This window comes from Anarrhichthys ocellatus, unplaced genomic scaffold, assembly GCF_004355925.1.
Source record: "Anarrhichthys ocellatus isolate YVR2014 unplaced genomic scaffold, GSC_Weel_1.0 scaffold78, whole genome shotgun sequence".
NCBI classification, from domain to species: domain Eukaryota; kingdom Metazoa; phylum Chordata; class Actinopteri; order Perciformes; family Anarhichadidae; genus Anarrhichthys; species Anarrhichthys ocellatus.
Window position 1 is genome coordinate 2,173,131 of NW_022280108.1, and position 7,218 is coordinate 2,180,348.

Below are 7,218 nucleotides of genomic sequence, written 5' to 3' on the forward strand. Positions count from 1 at the left end.
AGTTATTAGTGTTATTAGTTACTGTTATTAAGTACAGTGATCATGTGAACACACACTAACTTATCTAAAGTCTCTCCAGCTGTTAAAGCCGACTGACAGCTGATCCAGCTGTGATCATCAGCACCGTCATCAGAAACTGACGTCGTGATTCCATATTTCAAAAACACAAATATTGACAATTTGTATAGTTTATTATTATTATTTATTTTATTGTATTTGTTGCGGCTCAAGGTGGGGCGGCGCCCTAGCGCCCTCTGTTGACCAGCCGCCACCGGATTATTCCATCTTGTGAAATATCTGATGAAGAAAAAAACATTTCCATGCACCACACCTTGCTTTATTACAATGGGTGTGGTTATAACACCACGTCTATCATCACACTTTGCTTCCTTCCCTTCATAAATATATCTATATCTATATATATATATATCTATATCTATGTCTATATCTATATCTATATATATATATAGATATATATATATATATCTCTGAGCTGGCTGTGTGCATGCTGTCATATCAAATGTAATGCTGCAAAGCCTTACTGGATGTATACTCTCCCACCCTCCCCACCCAGCCTGAGTGTCCTCAATTAGCCTACTGGCTGACGTCAGTAAGGTGACATGGGTGCTTCTGTTCTACCATCTCCGCGCAATAAGCCGCTGCAACATGGAGCATTAATAGATGGCTGTGCACATATGCTCGCAGAGCGAAAAGCTCGTTTGCGTGCAATTTAAAAAAAGAAATAAAAATGTTCCCCCATGCATTATTAGTGGTCGGTTCTGCTGCGGCTCCTCTGCTCCTCCTGCTCGCCCGCCCGCCTGCAGCCGGTGCTCGGGTCGCCCGGTAGCTGCGCTCCGCGCCGCTCCTCTGCAGGGCTGCGCAGCTCCTGACTGACGGAGAGATGAGGGGTGGGGACGCAGGGTGGGGTCACAAGCAGGGAGAGGCGGAGGAGGAAAAGGCAGAGAGAGAGAGCCCAGCCCTTGAATACACGGCAACAACACCGCCGTCAGAGAGAGAGACAGAGAGAGAGGGAGAGACACACTCACAGAGAGAGAGACTGGCTGTTTTTTGGGGGCAGCAACGGGAGCCTTCGACGCTGCGGATATGAACTGAAAAGAAACACTGGAAGCGGCAGGGATCGTGTTTCCTATATCCCGAAAATTCCACTGTAAAAGGTGGAAACCAGCCCCCCCACATCCCCCCAAACCAAGCCCTCCTCTCTCTCCCTCCACCAGTTCGTATTCTGATAGAGCTACCCACCCAAAGCGACCCACCCTCCTGCTCCTGCTGCTCCACCCCTCCGCCGCTGCACCGCTCCGGCAACCGAGATGCACACGGAGACCCGTAACAAGAAAGTAAGTGCACGTTATTGACTCTGCCCTGGTCAATGAAATAACAAAAGAAAGAAGCATCTATCTGTGTGGACGTCTATCTGCACACAAGCAGAGCTGTCAGCTCAACATGTGCCAAAGAATCAACGTCAGTCCGTAGAACAGCGTATCCCTGGAGACCGGCAGCTTATTCTGCAATTAGTGGGAAGAGTTTTGCCACATTGTTGCATTATCCGAAACATGTCATTTACACTGTCAGTACGGAGACCTGTGTGTGTGTGTGTGTGTGTGTGTGCGCGCGCGAGGTTAGTTCAGGTTCAATTTGAAATGCTCTGTGATCTCTGAGAGGCAGGAGAGGAAACGGAAGGCATACAACTGCAGCTTGTAGGACACCATCTTAGCTTTTAAAGGGCCAGCAGCCCCTTCAACACACACACACACACACACACACTCACACACTCACACACACACTCAGAGAGAACCCTGGGAAGCAGCCAGGTGCACTGCCTCCAGCCGCGCTCCACGGGGCCGACTTGTGCCTTTAAACGAGTCTCGCTTCACCGCGACGCGTTTGTCACGTCAGTGAGGCTGGGAGCACATTCAACCTCAGCCTGTGTCTGTTTGTTAGATGTGCTTAGAGGATGCTGGAGACAAAGTTACAGTTTGGTACACAGCTTTTAAGTTCCCCAATAAAAGACGTGAACTCCGACCTGCATCGCTGACCAACTAATGTGGAATGGAGATGCACGAGACCACATACTGCAGTATCACTTTGTTGTTGTTCTTTATTTAATGTTTGCTCCCTTCAATATTTAGCATGGTCTAATCTTCACTCTACAAGGGCTACAGCTAATTATTTTCATTAGATTATTTACAGAGTGGTCTGTTTGTTATTACTTTTCAATAATCAATTATGTGTTAATATGAAATATCAGAAAATAGTTTAAAAAATGCCGACCACATGTCTGCAAACGTCTTGTTTTGTCCAAAAAACAGTAACCAAACAGGAAACGCTGGAAACTCATAAAAAATGTTTTTACCGACTGTGAAATTACTTTCACTTGATTGAGAACTTCTGTTAATTGTGTTTTGTTTTAGACTTGCACTCCGCTGTAACTGTGTAGCCTGCAGCCGTGTTGTGTGACGGAGGAGTTGCAGGTGATGGAGTGTTCAGAAGGGGTGCAGGTATATTTATGTGCAGGCAGCCTGCTGTGGTCCTTCTGTTTGGCCCTTTCCTGCTCCACAGTTCCAGAGATTGGCAACGGATTCTTTGCCACGTTTTAATACAGAAGTCCATAGAAAAAAAGAAGGGTAATGTGCACCCCAAAAATCAATCATGGTCATCGTAATTTCAGCTTTGGCAACCAAAAGGTAGCGTTGAACCCTGGGAAAATTCAGAAAGTTAGCATTGATAGCTAATGTTTCAGGCTATTAGCTCTGGCTTTGAACTTGGACTTAGACAATGCTAACAAGTTCTTTAGTCTTCACAGCATTTTCATTTCCTCCTCTCTCAAGTGACACCTTGACTGCTTCTTAAAGCTAGTAACCGCAGTACGTGTCTGTCATGACCCCTGAATGTTAGTCCCAGTGAACCCATTAGATGTATATAAAGGGACATTAATGACTGAAGCCACAAGCACAAGCCACTGTAAATGTCTTTGCTAATAATGCAACACAGTCTCACTGCAGTTCGTGAAATAGTCATGAAAATGCAATCTATTGGTTACGAATACAGGGACATGAATTGTCCGTTTCTTTTCTTCATGGCCTTACGGAACGAGTTCAGGCAACAAAACTGGATAATTATTTTTATGAAAACTCACTAACAGTTTGAACAACCACAACGTGGTGTTGAGTACATGTCTGATTGTTTTCTAATTGAGACATTCATGAAGCTCTTTGTTTCTTACTCTCTGTTTTTTATTACTCTCACCTTTGACCCAGATAAATGTGTTTTTGACGCTGTGGGAGTGGAAATCAATTTCTCCCGTCAACACTGAAGTCTGTGCATTAATGAAGTGTAGTTAACTGATAGCACGGCACTGCTTCTGCATCACGGAGGCACAACTGAGCATGCTCTGTGGTGTGTGTGTGTGTGTGTGTGTGTGTCCGGGATCAGCTGGGCTGTGGAAGTGAGAGCAGGGTCAGCTGTACATTCCTGGGCAGGGCATCAGCAGGAAAGGGCCCTTCATGAATACAAAGTCTGTGTGTGCGAGCTGATGCCTCATTGTAGGCAATGATTAACTATGCTGAACAAAGTTTGATCAAACGACTGAGATGGTGGATGTTGTGCAGGAATGTATCTCCTCCCAGCCGGCAACTCACGGTTCTGCAGAGTGAAGCTTCATGTGTTAAAGCTGCATTCTCTCTAGTGTCCACCAGGGGGCGACTCCTCTGGTTGTATAGAAGTCTATGAGGAAATGACTCTACTTCTCTCTTGATTTATTACCTCAGTAAACATTGTAAACATGAGTTTATGGTCTCAATCTCTCAGTCTTCTTCAATACAGCATTATGGTCCATTTAGAGTCATACAGATCATATTTACAGCATAGAGAGCAAGGAAGTATTTAACTCACCATTTCATACTTTCAGACTATTTATGTATTTTAATAACACAACATTACAGTCATTTAGCAGACACTTTTATCCAAAGCTTCTATCACATTTCTACACCGTTGGCGCACCGTTGGCGCACCGTTGGCGCAATGTTGGCGTTAAGTGTCTTGCTCAAGGACATGCGACTAGCGGAGTCGGGGTTCGAACCGCCGACCCTCTGATTGAAAGACGGCACAATATACATGCAGTATATTGTGAGACATGAAATGGAAGATATCCGGAGGGATGGTTGGTTTAATCACCCAGCCAGGAGGCGTCAGACTCAGCCAGATGTTGCCAGCCTTGTCAGCCCACCCTTAAAAAAATCAGAACACGTCATGAATAAACCAACTTGAACAGACTTGTGGAAAGTGTTTCGCATAGACGATCCATCAGAGTGAACCATTAGTCACCTTTACCTCTTGTGTGGTGTTGTTATTGTTGCATGGCAATGCAGTAAACCTGTTCCCTGTCTTCCACGTCAACACCTCTCCCGGTCAGCTGCTCCGGTGTGACCTTAGTTCTATGATTCAATAGAATAGCACAGATTTCTATACTGTGCTCCTCCAGGTAGTCTCTGGTCTTCCTCCTCTTCTTCTTTTTTCCCTTCTGGCTTTGTTGCACTTCCTCTCTCAGCCGCTTCAGTTCGGCTCTTTCCAGAGACTCTTCAGTCCTGACGATGCAGTCAACAGCAGAGACTAAAAGTCCACTGTTTTAAGGCTCTGACTTGAAGTTGAAACAAATGCAATAAAAGACGTTGACATTTAGCTTTAACACAACATCCACATTTGCTCATTTGTCTTGCCCTCAGGGCTTATTTATTTTTAGCGAAACAAACTTATGAACTCATTAAATTGGTGCTCTTCAGAGAACAGATCTCAAATGTTGGAGCGTCCCTGAATGTGCCACCAAGGAAAGTTTTTGTAAATGCCGCTGTCAGCACAAATCAAAGCAGCAAACTGTTGACTGGGATGGATTTGAGTTCGCCTGTAGGGAACCAAAAAAATGAGAAAGACTGCAACTCTGAATCTGCAAACTATTTTAAATGCTTTATTCAGGCGATAACCGATCGATGTCTGTCTACATTTGATTCAGTTTGCTGGTGTATTTTACTTCTTATAAATACTAAATATAAGGTGACGCTACAGTCACAGATTTAAAAGAGGCGACATTCGCAAAGTTGCTGCATTTTTTAAAGAAAAAAAAAACCAGAAGTGGTCTATGAGTTCACATTTTCACTTTCCTGCAAGTTGGTGTAGATGTCAACGGGACGGGTCAACGTGAGTGGGAGAGGACGTACTTAAATGTTTGCTTAATAAAGTCCACAAAATAGTGACGGTTATAAAGTCAATTGTGATAAACTGGAGAAGGGATTCGTACTCGCAGCAGATCAGTGAAAACACTATGAAACTACATTTTAAAGTCTGTGATCCGCTCCTTCGTACACGCCTCTCAGCAAACTATTATTTATTTGTACTCCGTGAAACCGAACCGGACTAAAAAGAAAACAAACCAAAAGTATCAAAGTCACTCTGATACCTTACATATCAATGTACATGTCATGTGTTCGTGTCAGTAGCGTAGACTCAGGGGCGTCTCTCTCACACTTCTGTCTTTAGAAAAAGAAGAAATGTCACCAGAGAGACACAGATTTCTAAACCCACAAATAGACCAGAATACATTGCGTCTGCAGAACAGGCTGCTGCGAACTGTCACAGTTTCTTCACTGGAACAACATGGATTCCTGTATTGTTGTTGTCTACCCACACATTCTATATTCCACTTTAAATGAAACTAGTTCGCAGCAGGGGTGCGGTTCTCTCCATCAGAATGTGACAGGATGTAACGGGGACCTTCACTGAAGTAGACGTAGGCGCATCGAGAAGTGCATTACAACACCTGATCCCGGAGGAGAGCTTGGCACGTGTCAGACGTCATAAATTGATTCTTCGTAATGGTATTAAATGTCCAGAGGTGCGTTTGTAATTTAGAGGCTCATGTGACCCGGAGATCAGGAGTCTCATGCTTCACTGGCGGAGCTAAGGGCGCTCTAATAAGCCAACTGTAAGTGTTTTCCAGGTGGCGGCAGAGCTAACCGGCTCACTGCACTTTTCCATTTCACATTTTTATGTGATGCTCATCTTATTCAGAGTAATTTACGTCGTGTGCAGCGGCACAATAAGCTCCTCGATCACCGACATTAAAAGGACGAGTGCAAAGAGTTGGATGACAGAAATATTGTTTTTATCTCCGCATGTTCCCCTGCAGCAGCTTGTAGAGTGTTTGTGTTGGTGGTGAACCAGCCCAGCTGGCTACCTGATCAACGAGCGCGAGGTATGAAGACCCGGTGTGTGAGGAATGGACCGGGGTTCACGAGGGCCATCACAGGGGTCACTGCAGGCGGGTGGCGTTTCGGTCGGGGTCTGAATTAATGGGAAGCGGGAAGTGTGCAGAGAGCAGAAGGGTGCTAAATGTCAGATCTGTGCTTTTCATCAGTCTGTAATTTACTTTAGAGCCAAACAGAGCGGCATGGAAGGCGATTTCTTTTCTTATCTTCTGAGTGACTCCATTGATTTTAAAGACACAATGAAATAAAAGATAAATGTTCACATTGTTACCTAATATTCTAAGTTGTAATATGCAACTATCTAGTAATATATATATATATATACTGTATATATATATATATAATGCTCTTTTGGCGTAACGAGAGCAAATCCCTGCAGCCAGGTTCCAAAGGTCTCGAGTAAAGCTTGAAAACCAGAGTGGAGGCACTTAAAGCAGCTTCATGCCCATGGTTGGCTGGGTATGGTTTAAAATGACGATGCCAGTATCAACACCAGCACCCTTAAAGGGATACAGATACAGCACTTCGTTGGATACCCGTCATGTGGATGGAAGCTGCGTGTGTCGTAGCAGCGAGCTAATCGAGGAAGCGTAACTCCCAACATCTTTTATGTCTTTACTTTGTGGAGAAACTCAGTTTTACGGAATTGTGGATTCAATCAATGAATGGATCTTTCATTAGGACGACCCTCGTTGTTTTACTGGAGAGGCTTCGATCCTCTTTGTTATTTAAGACGATACCTCAAGGTGTCGAGCACCGATACCGAGCTCTTCATGTAGTGTTTGGATGTTCACAGATTTTGTGTCCATTTAACGAATGTGAGAGACCAGATTGGTGGCATTTAGCTAAAATCCTGGGTGGATGATGCATCTTGATGCTGATTGGTTCCCCACTGTGTCTGCATTATTCAGGTAAGGCAACTTGTTGCTGATCTGCTGCACTG